Source organism: Phacochoerus africanus, chromosome 1 (genome assembly GCF_016906955.1).
Source record: "Phacochoerus africanus isolate WHEZ1 chromosome 1, ROS_Pafr_v1, whole genome shotgun sequence".
Taxonomy (NCBI): domain Eukaryota; kingdom Metazoa; phylum Chordata; class Mammalia; order Artiodactyla; family Suidae; genus Phacochoerus; species Phacochoerus africanus.
Genome location: NC_062544.1, coordinates 172,707,924 through 172,722,913, shown reverse-complemented (window position 1 = coordinate 172,722,913; position 14,990 = coordinate 172,707,924).

Here is a 14,990-nt window from a genome sequence, read left to right as displayed (position 1 = left end):
GAAAATGTACACTGTAAATTCTCAGTTAAAAAGCACTTGCCTGCATGAGGGTATTTTCACATTAAATGTTGCCAGCGATATGTAATTTTCAGGCTGCATGTATAAAGATTCTACCTTGTAGACCTGCCCAAACTGAGAGCCAGGGTTATTAAAAAGTCTTTGTACTCTTTTCATATAAATCTAGTGCTTCTTATACAAACATTTTTCTCATGTCAGAGTGATTCATAAAGGCTTGTAATCCCACGGGTGTAATAGGACACCTCTCAATTACGCATCCCAGGGATGAGTAATTTCACAAGCTGAGGGAAGAATATAAATGCATTAAAATGTTCTTGCAAAACAAATTTCAGAGAGAGAAAGGGATGAAAAAGGAAGTGAATGTAGAAATTGAAGATTTACTTCATTGTGCAGAAAAGAATATTAGATCTGCCTTGGCAGAACTGCTTAATTCATAATTCTGCACAAACAACTCCAGTAACAGCACTGCCAAAAGCCTTCCTAATATTCATGTACCTACAAATGCTCAGCTTTGTCTCTGGTAACTGCAAAGTATGAGAACTGTATAGTAATCACATTTCATAGTGAGTCATGGGTCAGAGAATCTGTGAGGAATTATCTCATTATATTTTTTCATTCAGAATCAGTTCTATTCAGAAGCATTGTGGTTTGTCACTTCTGGACTTTTTGGTCTTATCATCAGTAGCTATATGCTGAGTCCCTAATGTGTGGGAAGGCACACAGTAGCAAGGTGTGATCTGGGTTATGACACTCATAAAAACCAGGGCTTATATAGGAAAAGGCAAATAACCATATAAACCTGTATCATTTGTCTTAGGTGAAAAAAAATCCTAAAGATGTGCAGAAACAGATACAATCAGATTGTTGGAATCACTAAAGAAGGCTTCATGGATGAGTGGAATAATTGAACTCTAAAAGAAGGGTAGTCTTTAGATGCACAGATCTGTAGAGAGAATGTCCTCCAGAATTATCTCTTGTTAGAGAAATGGAACTATATTCCTAGATGTTGGAATATTTAAAGCATGCTAGCAGAAAATTTATATTAGATTTAACAACATGAAATTGTTGTTTTTCTAGGTAAGAAATGATAAGAGTACCCAGTCTGGAGGAGCCAGATTCTGAAGGAGTCAGGAATGTCATGGCAAGTGGCTCATGTGATGCATTGCCTTTAAACCTCATCAACAACATAGCATCTGAAATCTAAAGAATTATGAAACTTAGAATTTGCTAGGGAAGGAATCTTAGGAAAACTTAGTTTGACTTGTAACCCCTGATTGATTTTTCATTGTCTTGCTTTTATTATCTAGTTGATAATGAATGTACACCTAATTCAGCTAATTCTCTTTTGAGTCAGCTCTAATGGTTTGTTTGTTTCTTTATTCATTTGTTTGTTTGTTTATTTAATCTTGAACCAAAGATAAGTGCTACAGGCAAGGTTAAAACTTCAGGTCATCCCTCCAACCATTTGAAGACACCTGATTAAATAGTCTCTTCCTCCCTCCCTCCCTTCCTTATTTCCTCCCTCCCTCCCTTTCTTTTCTTTCTAGTCATACATGAGATATATAGAAGTTTTTGGGTCACAGATTGAATCCAAGCTGCAGCTGCAACCCATGCTGTAGCTGCAGCAACACTAGATCCTTTAACCCACTGTGCTGGGCAAGGACTGAATCTGTGCCTCTGCATCGACCAGCGCTTCTGCAGTTGAATTGTTAAGTCACTGCACCGTGGCGGGGATTCCAAAGAGTCCGTTTCTTATTGCTTTTATTTTTGTGACAGTTTCAAGTTCCTCACCATTCTGGTTGGTTTCCTTGAGACATTCTCCAATTTATGAAAGTTCAACATTCAACCTAACACAACACATTATCTGGATATTGTATCCAGATATTCACCCTTCTTCTAGTCATATTTTCTGATTAATGCATAGTAATATAGTTACTTTTTCTTGGCAATTATACAAAGGATAATCATATTGAGTTTATTGTCAGCTAAAACCTAATGCATTTCCTACCCAGACTACTAAGCCATGAAACCCATATTTTATAGCTGTGCAAATGGTTTTGTGTACTACAGTTAGAAGTTTTCATTAAATTCCTATTTGGTGACATCTGGGTATAGTTAACCCCTTGTTGCAGTCTGTTAAAATTACAATTTTTTCAGTCAACATATTATCTGTTATCAAAATTTTCACCTGCAGCTTTGATCAGCATGCAACAAAGTCCTTACTGTTGTTAAGCCTTTCATAAAATTAATAAGATGGAATTCTGAGTACACTACCATATACTTTCTCACACCATATACAAAAATAAAATTAAAATGGATTAAAGAATTAAGTGTAAGATCTGAAAAAATAAAACTCTAAGAAGAAAACATAGGCAGTATGCTCTTTGACATTGACCTTAGGGGTGTGTGTGTGTGTGTGTGTGTGTGTGTGTGTGTGTGTGTATGTGTATATATATTTGGATGAGTTTCATTAGGCAAGGGAAGCAAAAGCAAAAATAAACAAATGGGACCATATCAAGCTAAAAAGCTTTTGCACAGTGAAGGAAACTATCAACAAGATGAAATGGCAGCCTACTGAATGGGAGAAGATATTTACAAATGATATATCTGATAAGAGGTCAACATCCAAAATAGACAAAGAACTCATAAAGCTCAACATCAGAAAACAAACAACCCAGTCAAAAAAGGTCAAAGGAGCTGAATAGACATTTTCCCAAAGGAGACATACAGATGGCCAACAGACGCATGAAATCAGTATCACTAAGCATCAGGGAAATGCAAATCAAAACCACAATGAGATAACTCCTCACATCTGTCAGAATGGCTATTATCAAAGACAACAAATAACAAATGTTGGTGAGGATGTGGAGAAAAGGGAACCCTCATGCTCTGTTGGTGGGAATTAAATTGGTGTGGTCACTATAGAAAAGCCATATGGAGGTTCCTCAAAAAATTAGAAGTAGAACTACCATATGATCCAGAAATTCCTTTTCTGGGTATGTACCCAAAGAAAACAAAAACACTAATTCAAAAAACTACATGCGCCCTCATGTTCACTGAAGCATTATGCACAATAGCCAAGGTGTAGAAATAACCTAAGTATTCATCAATAGATAAATGGTTAAAAGAAAAAGTGGTATATATACAATAGAAAATTAATTAGCCGTAAAAAAGAATGGAATCTTGCCATTTGCAACAACATGGATGGACTTAGAGGCTATTATCCTAAGTGAAATAAGTCAGAGAAAAACAAATACCCTATGATTTCACTTACAGGTTGAATCTAAAAAACAAAACAAATGAGTGAACACAACAAAACAGACCAGACTCAGATTCAAAGAAGAACAAACAGGTGGTCATCAGAGGAAAGAAGGTTTGGGGGTGGGGGATGAGTGAAATAGGTGTGGGAGATTAAGAGGTACAAACTACCAAAAAAAAAAAAAAGAGTCCGGAGATGAAATGTATAGCATGGGGGACATAGTCAATTATATTGTAGTATCTTTGTGTGGTGACATATGGTTACTAGACATACCATGGTCAATTATACTTCAATTAAAAACTATGTAGACCCTTGGAGGAAATGCATAAAAATGCTAATGACAACTATCTCTGGAGGGTGGGGATAATGGATAATTGTTAATTTATACTTTATGCTTTTATGTATTTCTAGTTGTCTGCAATGAATGTATATTTCCTATAAAATTAGAAAGCACTACATGTCATTAAAAATGAAAAAAAAAAAGAAATAAAGTACTCTGCTAAATGATCATTGTCTGGACTCACATGATACTTAGAAAATAACATTTATGAAATACACCTGATCTTACTGCAATCTGACCAATATTTCTTAATCTCAGTCATAAGTATAGCACGATATAGGTAAGGTATCTTGCTGAAATACTGGTTGCCTTTGCTTTCAGCATTCTCCATTTCATAAGCTCTATCTCAACATTATTATCACAACTTTTGCTTAATGTGTTGTTTCTACAAGGCCCTTGTAAAACGAAAGTGAGGTAGAATATAGAAGCCACCTTTGCTATGCAGTAGGACCCATTCAAATCAATTACCACTTCAATTATTCTAATGTCCAAATACAAATGATAGATTAAAACATGTGTCAGGAAATTTTTTATGTAAAGGGCCAGATAGTCAATATTTTATACTTTGGAGCTATGTGGTCTCAGTTTCAAATCTTCAACTCTGCAAAAGCAACCATAGACAGTACTAAACAAATGAGAGTGGGTGCATTCCCCTAAAACTTTATTTACAAAAACAAGCAAGTTGGATTTGGCCCATAGCCCCAGTTTGTTCTCCCTTGTATTAATACATTAGTAAACATACATTGTAAATGATAATATCAGTAGGGTCTGAAAGTATGGAGTAGTCTCTAAAAGAATAAACAGAGATGAGAGAACTCAGAGAGAGAATTTTAAAATTAAAATCTTTCCCTGAGGGGAGTAGATGGCTACCCACTTCAAGGAGTCACGTAGAAATCTAAGGGCTTTAAGGAGGAGAGGATGACTGGTAACCTTCATTTGTAAGAGCATATGCTTAGCCACTAATGCAAATTTCACCTATTTTGCAGTTTTGCTGAGGTTTGAGCCAGGTTTTAGTGTTGATATCATCCAGTATCACACTCAATTCTCTAGGGGCTTGATATGAAACCAAAAAGTATACAGCATTCAGCTACTACCAGCTTGAAATTTTTCTTAATGTGGTTGGTGACAGTTAGAAGGCCCTGGGCACAAGCATGTAAAACAGTATTTAAAGGTAAAGTGGAAAGCTGTGTTCAGTAAACCTTGACCTGTTTGCTCACAAAGTACCACTGCAAGTATAAAAATAAACAAATGAAATTTCCTCCTCTGGGAAAAGCTAGCCTATCATCTGAACTGAAACAGGAACCAAAAGATTCTTTTACGTAGGATGTTATTGTTCTTTACACTTGTATGGAGTTCATATACCACATTTCTTCAATTATAAAATAGCATGGATTTCAAGATGCACAACTGATTTAATAACAGCTTTACAGAAAGGAAAAAAAAGTTTACAAAAAGTGTCATAAAATGTGTCAGGAAATTTTTATGTAAAGGGCCAGATAGTCAATATTTTAGACTTTGGAGCATATTATCTCCTCCACTGTCCTCTACTTAGGGCCCCCCCACCCCCACCAACCCCAACACACAGCCCCTTGGTTTTAGGGAAAAATAAAACAAGCAAGAGCTTATCACTCATTCTTCAGGAATAATGCAACATAAATGAACTTCACTGCTTTGTCCCAACTTGTCTATTCTAAGATGGAATGAAATCTCATATTTGCATTGTATTTTAAGTGGATATAAGAGTACTAAGCATTTTAAAAATAAAGTTTTATTTTATAACAGTTTTAGATTTATAGAATCATTACAAATATAATACAGAGAGCTTTAATGTAGCCCCATCTAGTTTTTAAATTTAGTTCTTACTTGTTGAGTTTTAAGAGTTATTTGTATTATTTTAGATAGAAGTTCTTTATCAGAAATGTGTTTTGCAAATATTTTCTCCCACTTCCTGGTTTGTCCTTTCTTTTTCTTTTTCTTTTTTGTCCTTTATTTTTCTTCACTGTGTTCTAATTTTCTTTTCCTGTTCTAGGATCTCATCAGGGGTACCACATCAAATTTAATAGTCATGTCTCCTTAGGCTTCTCTTGGTTTTAGCAGTTTCTTAAGACTCTGCTTGTTTTTGATGATGTTGATAGCTTTACAGATTATTTACAGATTATTTTTAGACATTTTGCAGAATATCCCATAGTTTGCAGTGCACTTAAATACTTTAATTTCTTCATTTCATTCTGGGATTCCTCCAAACTCCTAAATAATTTTTTAAAAATTTGTATATATTAAGATTTATTCTTTGTGCTGTAAAATTCTGTGGATTTTGACAGATGCTGAACATTTTATACTCTCCACTGCTATATGATACAAAATAGTTTTACTGCCCTGAGAATTCCTATGTTCTGCCTATTCAACCAACTCTCCGCTGTCACCCAGAACTCCTAGCAACCTACTGATCTGCTTACGATCATTATAGTTTTTCATTTTCTGAATATCATGTTCTTATGGAAGCATACAATATGAAGCTTTTCAGACTGGCTTCTTTCATTTAACAATATGTACTAAGACTCCTCCATGTCTTTTTATGGCTTAATAGCTCATTTCTTTTCGTAGTTGAATAATATTCCACTTAATGATGTGCCGCTTATCTTGTCACTTACTGAAGGAAATATAGGTTGTGCTCCATTTTTGATGGTCATGAATAAAGTCCTTCTTAGCATTTGTGTGTACATTTTTGTGTGGACAAAAATTTTCAACTTATTTGAGTAAATACCTAGGAGATCAATTGCTGAATCTCACGGTAAGCCTATGTTTAGCTTTGAAAGAAACAGTCAAAGTATCTTCTGAAATGGATGTATTCTTTTGCATTACCACCAGCAATGAATAAGAATTTCTGCTGTTCCATATCATCACAAACATTTCATGTTGTCAGTGTTTTGGATTTTCTCCATTTAGTAAGTGTAGTGATATTTCATTATTGTTTTAATTTGTAATTTCCTGGTGATAAATAGTGCTGAGCATCTTTTCACATGCTTAGTTTCCATTTGCATATTTGCTTTGGTGAAGTGTCTCTTCAGATCTTTTGTCTATTTTTAAAATGGATTGTTTTCTTTTGGTTGAGTTTTAAGTCTTATTTGTATATTTCGGATATATATCCTTTACTGGATATGTATTTTGCAAATATTTTATTCCAATCTGTGGCTTGTTGTTCTGTTCTTTTTTCTTTTCTTCTCTTTTTTTAAGGGCCTCACATATGGGATGTGGAAATTCCTGGCTAAGGGTCAAATCAAAACTACAGCTGCCAGCTGCCGGCCTATGCCACAGCCACAACATCAGATCTGAGCCTCTTCTGCAGCCTACAGCACAGTTATGGCAATGCTGATCCTTAACCCACTGAGTGAGGCCAGGGATTGAACCTGCATCCTCATGGATACTTGTCAGGTTCATTTCTGCTGAGTTACAACAGGAACTCCATTATTTTGTTCTTTTAATAGTGCTTCCTATTAATACATTTTTTGATTTTTAATTATTTTTATTATTCTGAAATACCTGTAACAAATTTTCCATTTTAGTCTCTTTGAGGTGTACAAGTGGCATGAATTACATTCTTAGTATTGTGTAACCATCATCACCCAATTTCCAAAATTTTCATCACTCTAAATAGTAATATTGTATCCATTAAGTAACAGTCCCCCATTCTTGCCTACCCTCAACCCCTGGTAAACTCTAACCTACTTTCTGTCTCTATAAATTTGCCTATTCAAGATATATCATATAAGGGGAATCATACAGTACTTATCCTTTCATGTTTGGCTTATTTCATTTAGCATAATATTGCCAAGTTTCATCCATGTTGTCATATGTATCAGAACTTAATTTCTCTTAATGGCTGAAAATATTCCATTGTATCTACATACCACATTTTGTTTATCCATCCATTTCTTGATGGACAGTGGGTTGTTGTCACCTTTTGGCTTTTGTGAATGATACTGCTATGAATATTGGTACAGAATTATTTGTTTGAATCTCAGTTTTCAATTCTTTTGGATATATACCTAGAGGATTAATTACTAGGTCATTTGATAATTCTAAGTTTAACTTTTTTAGGAGAAACCAAACTGTTTTCCACAATGGCTGCACCATTCATTATGTGGCAATGCATAGTGGTTCCAATTTCTCCACATTCTCATCAATATTTATTATTTTCTGTTTTTTTTTTAATAGTAGCCACCCTAGCAGGTGTGAGATATAGCTCTTTGCAGTTTTGATTTGCATTTCACGTGAGACTAATTACATTGAGCATCTTTTCATGTACTTATTGTGCATTTGTTTATCTTTTTGGAAAATATCTTATTCAAGCACTGAAACCATTTTTATTTATTTTTTGATATTTTTGTTGTTGTTACAGTTCTTCACATCTTTCAGTTATTAATCCAATATTAGCTGTTTGATTTATAAATATTTTCTCTCATTTTGTGGGTTGCCTTTTTTAAAATTCAGACTTTATTTTTTAAAGCTATTTTAGGTTGACAGCAAAGTTGAGGTGAAGGTACAGAGATTTTCCATATACTCCCTGCCCCTCCAATATGTAGAGCCTCCTTCATTATCAACACCCCCATAAAAGTGGTACATTAGTGATAATGGATGAACCCCTAAATTAATATATCATAATCACTGAAAGATCACAGCTTATTCTGCAATTCATTCATTGTGCTGTCTATTCTATGGATGTGGACAAATCTATAATGTCATGTATCCATAATTGTGGTATTTACAAAGTATTTTCACTGCCCTAAACATCTTGTAAACTCTCTCTATTCATCCCACTTCCTCCAACCCCTGGCTACCACTGGTCTTTTTATTGTGTCTATAGGTTTTCCTTTTCCAGAATGTTATATGGGTTGAAATCATGTAGTATATAACTTTTCAGATTGACTTTTTTCAATTAATAATATGCATTTAAGTTTCCACCATGTCTTTTCAAGGTTTGAATGCTCACTTCTTTTCAGTGCTGAATAATATTCCATTGTCTGGATGGACCACAGTTTATCTATACATTCACCTACTGAAGTACATCTTGGTTGTTGCTATTATGCATTGTGTGCAGGTCTTGTGTGAACAGTAAGGTTCAACTTTTTTGGATAAATGCCTAGGAGCGCATTGCTGGATGACTAAGAATACACTCAGTATTGCAAGAAACAACTGGTCTTCCAAAATGGCTGTATCACTTTGCATTCCCACCTGCAATGATTGAGAATTCTTTTTGCTCTCCATTCCTGCCAGCATTTGTTGTGGTCAGTGTTATGCCTTTTGAGCATTCTAATAGATGTGTAGTGATATTTCCACATTTTAATTTCCATCTCCCCATTGACATATAATGTAGAGCACTTTTTTACATGCTTACTTGCCATATGTATGTCTTCTTTTGGTCAGAATTTCCTTTTTATTAAATTTCCTTTTTATTGACTTTAATTATTATTGAATTGTAAGAATTTTGTATGTTTTGGGTAACACTCTTTTATCAAATGTGTTTTTTGCGAATATTCTCTTCCAGTCTGTTGCTTGTCTTCTCATTCTCTTGATATTATCTTTCAAAGGACAGAAATTTTTAATTTTAATGAAGTCCAATCCATAACTCTTTCTTTCATGGATCACGCCTTTGCTGTTCTTTGCTATCTAAAAAGCTGTCATCAAATCCAAGGTTATCTAGATTTTTTTCTTGTTATCTTCTAGGAGTTTTATAGTTTTGCATTATATATTTAGGTCTGTGTGCCAATCTGAGTTATTTTTTGTAAAGGGTGTTAAGGTCTGTGTCTTGATTCTTTTTCTTTTTGCATATGGATGTCCAATTGTTCCAGAACCATTTGTTGAATGAGCTGTTTTTTTTTCATTCTCTTTATAGTGTCCTTTGATGAACCAGAGTTTTAAATTTTAATCAAGTCTAATTTCCATTTCCTTTTTAGAAAATTTTTGTATGTGGTACATGGTAAAAGTCCAGCTTCATTCTTTTACATGGTAATATAGAGTTTTCCAGAAAAATTTTGTCAGGAGACTGTTCTTTCCCCTTTGAATGGTCATCTTATTTTTGTCAAAATTCAGTTGGCCATAGATGTGAGTTTATGTTCTCAGTTCCATTCTATTGGCCTATTTATCTACTCTTATGTTAGAACCACAGTTTTGATGACTTTAGCTTTTTAGAATATTTTAAAATCAGAAAGTCTGAGTCCTTCATCTTTTTTTCCCCCCAAAGTTGTTATTATCAGAGCCCCTTGAAATTCCATGGGAGTTTTAGCATTTGCTCATTTCTGCCAAAAAAAAAAAATCATTGAGTTTTTGATATGGATTGTCTCGGCAATAGGGAACTAATTGGAGGTAGGATATAAAAAATGCTGACATCTTGCTCCTATTAGGAAGACAGACTTCTAATGGGGAGCTGGGGAGGGAGGGAAACCCTATATTCTCAGGTGCATTTCTCTTTCATTGACCTGGAGGAGGGGAGAAGAAACCCATTTTGTTTCAAATGTCACAGATTTTAACTGTTCTTAGTAAGTTTTTTTCCCCACTTATAAGTGGAATTTAAAATATGGCACAAATGATCTTATTTAAAAAACTGAAACAGATCACAGACATAGAGAGCAGACTTGTGGTTGCCAGAGGGGAGAGAGAGCGAGTGGAATGGATGGAGGGTTTGGGGTTAGTAGATGCAAACTATTACATTTAGAGTGGATAAACAATGAAGTCCTATTGTATAGCACAGGGAACTATATCCAATCTATTGGGACAGAACATGATGGAAGAAAATGAGAAAAAGAATGAATACATATGTATGACTAGGTCACTATGATATACAGCAGAAATTGACACAACACTGTGTATCAACTATACTATAATAAAAATTTTTTTTTACCAGGTTTGCTGGAGAATGGGTCAGCCATGCTCCTCACATCGTCATATTGTAAACAGAATTCTTAAATATAATTTTAATAAAATACTTACAATTTTTAAAACTCTTCTGAAAGCAGTTTTTAAACTCTTGCCCCTTCACTGAAAACTAGTTTGAATCATGAATTCTTCATAAACTACTTATTATAAATTGGTTTGTGGCATCTTCTCCAACAAAGCCAAAACTTTGGGTATTTATAGTAAAATTGGTGTCTTCTTTTGGTCAGTTAGATTTAAGACATGTTTTATTAGACTTAAGATATGGTTTGATTTTTATAATTCAAAAATTTTAATAAGGCATTGTGTACAAAATGTACTACTTTCATAGGCAGTGATCTAATTTCACAAAACATATTTCCCCGTATATTGTATTTATAATGCATGAATGTCTGTTATTAAAAGATTAACTAATGAAATTCTGTATCCCCATAGAACTTAACCTATTTGTATACACATTTACTTATGTATAATTAAAAAATAAATACATCTATTTTTCTGCAACCCTATTTTTTTTGCTTTACAGTAGATCTTAGAAAAATTTCCATGTTAGTTGGTATGTATCCCCTTCATGTTTTACTTTAATGGCTTAAGATATTTCATAATGCAAATCGCTTTATTTATTTATTTATTTATTTATTTATTTATTTATGTCTTTTTGTCTTTTCTAGGGCTGCATCTGCAGCATATGGAGGTTCCCAGGCTAGGGGTCTAATTGGAGTTGTAGCCTCTGGCCTATACCACAGCTCGCAGCAATGCCGGATTCTTAACTCACTGAGTGAGGCCAGGGATGGAGCCTTGCTGCAACTTCATGGTTCCTAGTCAGATTCGTTAACCACTGAGCCACAGTGGGAACCCCAGATTGCCTTATTTTTTAAAACATTCCTCTACTGATGGACATTGGGGTTTCTTCTTTATTTTTTTAAATTAATTAATTAATCAATTTATTTTTTGTCTTTTTGCTATTTCTTGGGCTGCTCCCACGGAATATGGGGGTTCCCAGGCTAGGGGTCGAATCAGAGCTGTAGCCACTAGCCTAGCCAGAGCCACAGCAATGTGGGATCCCGAGCCACGTCTGCAACCTACACCACAGCTCACTGCAACGCCAGATCATTAACCCACTGAGCAAGGGCAGGGACCGAACCCGCAACCTCATGGTTCCTAGTCGGATTCATTAACCACTGCACCACGACGGGAACTCCTGGGGTTTCTTTTTTAAACTTTTAATTATAGATAGGATCAGTATAACAGTGCAAACTGTTACATTTGGAATGGACAAGCAATGGGGTCCTACTGCACAGCACAGGGAAATAACCCAATCTCTTGGGTTAGAATATGATAAAAAATAGTATAAAAAATACATAAAAACTACTTTTAATTATAATTATATTTGGAATTAGACCTTTTTTAATAGTAATCACCTCAGTAGATTTGGTTTTAGCTACATGTAACAGACATTTCAAATAACAAGATAAGTTCTAACTTCCTCCACATATAGTTACCAAGATGTTGAGAGGCAGAGTTAGTTGATGATGTTATTGGAGTTTGAGAATATCAGAGTTAAGGATTCTGAGGTTTGGAGAGAGGATTAAGATGTTGGAATAGAAAGACTGGAGCTCGACTTCTCTCCTAAAAACAACAAAATTCACAACTAAAAGCTGAGCAATCCTCACCCAAATGGACTGGAAACCTTAAAAAAGATACCCTACTCCAGAAGAAAAAGAGGAGGTCACATCAAGAGGTAGGAGGGGTGATTTCACGATATAAACAACCCCATACCTCCCGGGTGGGAAGCTCCACAGACTGAAAACTAAATGGTTCACAGAGAGAGACTCACCTACAGGAGTGAGAGTTCTGAGCCCCACATTAAACCCTCACGTGTGGGGATCCGGCACTGGGAAAAAGAGCCCCTGGAGCATCTGGCATTGAAGGCCAATGGGGCTTGTGCACAGGAGCTCCACAGGACTGGGGGAAATGGAGACCCCATTCTTAAAAGGTGCACATGGACTTTCACGTGCGCTGGATCCCAGGGCAAAGCAAAGTCTCCATGGGAATCTGGGTCAAACCTGACTGCAGTTCTTGGAGGACCTCCTGGGAAAACATGGGTGAATGTGGCTTGTTGTGAAGGAGGGACATTGAAGGCAAAACTCTCTGGAATATTCAGCAGCTGCCTGTCTCTGGAGGTGGCCATTTTGGGAAAATATGGCCCCACCCATCAAGTGCTGAGAAGCCCCAGGCCAAACAACAATCCAGGTGGGATCACAGCCCTGCCCCTCAGTAAACAGGCTGCCTAAAGACCCCTCAGGCACACAGCTGCCTCTAATCTCATCCAGAGACAAAGCCACACCCACCAGAGGGATAGGAATCAGCTCCACCTACCAGTGGGCAGGCATCAGCCCCTCCCATCAGGAAGCCTACAGCAAGCCCCCATACAGACTTCAGCCACAAGGGGGGCAGACACCAGAAGTAAGACAGGCTACAACACTTTTATCTGTAAAAAGGTCACCACACCAACAACCTATAAAAATGAAAAGACAGAGAACTATAACTCAGATGAGGGAGAAAGGAAAAAACCCAGAAAATTAGCTAAGTGATGAGGATATTCTCAGCATCCAGGAAAAAACTTTAGACTGTTGATGCTGAAGATGATGCAAGACATTAGAAATAAACTGGAGGCAAAGATGGATAACTTACAGGAAACACTGACCAATGAGATAAGATATAAAACAAACAAGAAGAGATGCAAAATACAACAACTGAAATAAAAAACTCACTAGAAGCAGCTAACAGCAGAATACAGGAGGCAGAAGAATGAATAAGCGAGATGGAGGACAGATTAGTGGAAATTATGGATGCGGAACAAAAAAGAGAAAAAAGACTGAAAACAAATGAAGAGAGTCTCAGAGATCTCTGGGACAATGTTAAATGCAGCAACATCCGTATTATAAGGGTGCCATATTATAAGGGTGCCAGAAGGAGAAGAGAGAGAGAAGGGGACAGAAAAAATATTCCAAGAGATAATAGCTGAAAACTACCCTAACATGGGAAAGGAACCACTCACTCAAATCCAGGAAGCACAACCAGTACCATATAAAATAAACCCAAGGAGGAATACACCAAGACACATATTAATCAAACTGACCAAAATGAAAGACAAAGAGAAAATATTGAAAGCAGCTAGGGAAAAGAAACAAGTAACATACAAGGGAACCCTGATAAGGTCATCAGCAGATTTTTCAGCAGAAACTCTGCAGGCCAGAAGGAGGTGGCATGTATACTTAACGTGGTGAAAGGAAAAAACCTCCAACCAAGAATACTCTACCCAGCAAGGCTCTCATTCAGATTTGAAGGAGAAATCAAAAGCTTCACAGATAAGCAAAAGTGAAGAGAATTCAGCAACATTAAACCAGCCTTAGAACAAATACTAAAGGAACTTCTCTAGGCAGAAAAGAAAAGGCCACAACCAGAAACAAAAATTCCACAAATGACAAGGCTCACCAGTAAAGGTATATATACAGTAAAGATACAAAATCATCCATGAACAATTATACCACCAAAATCAGAGATCAGAAGAGGTGGGTACAAATGCAGGACACTGGAGATGAACTTGCAATTAAGAGAACAACAACTTAAAACAATCTCTTATACATATAGACTCTTATATCAAAACTTCAGAATAACTGCAAACCAAAAATCTAAAAGTTATACACAAATAAGGAATCTCTGGAGAAGAAATATATCTCATAGTAAATAAGTGCATAATCCACCATGAAGGGGGTCTTTGACATCATTCTGGAATGCTGAAGTCTTCTTACATCTGATTCTGATTTCCTCTCCATCAAAGAATTTATGATAATTATAATTAAATAATACAACTGTACAATTAAATAATATAGGTCTACAATTGTATTATTAATAACCATTTCTCTCCATGGTACAATGTAAGGTCTATAATGTCTTGTTTATCACATTACCTAGAATGGTGTAATGCCTTTATTGAAGAATCAATGAGATGTAACAAATTGTGAGGACATATTTATATAGTTACACTGTTTTTTAACCAACTTATGCATTCTATATTTTACTTATTTTCAGAGGGTGTATTATTTTTGTTATTCTTACCAGTTGTTATTCTTTTTATTATGCTATATAAAATATTTAATGGTATATAAGGCTTTCTTCTTTATAAATTTTAGTTGCATAATACACACAATTTTAATATAATGCTAATTTTTAAAGAAAAATTGAAATGTAATAGATAATACTAAATAGTAAAGATGAAAGCCATACAAAATGGGATAAAGTATAGAATAAATTTCCTATTTGTCTCAGCATATTTTCCATTCCACTTCTCCAACGGGAGTCACTTAATATGTTTCTTAAGATCCATGATATAATAATCTGTGTGAATGTAATTGTGTTTAAATATATGTATTTTATTTT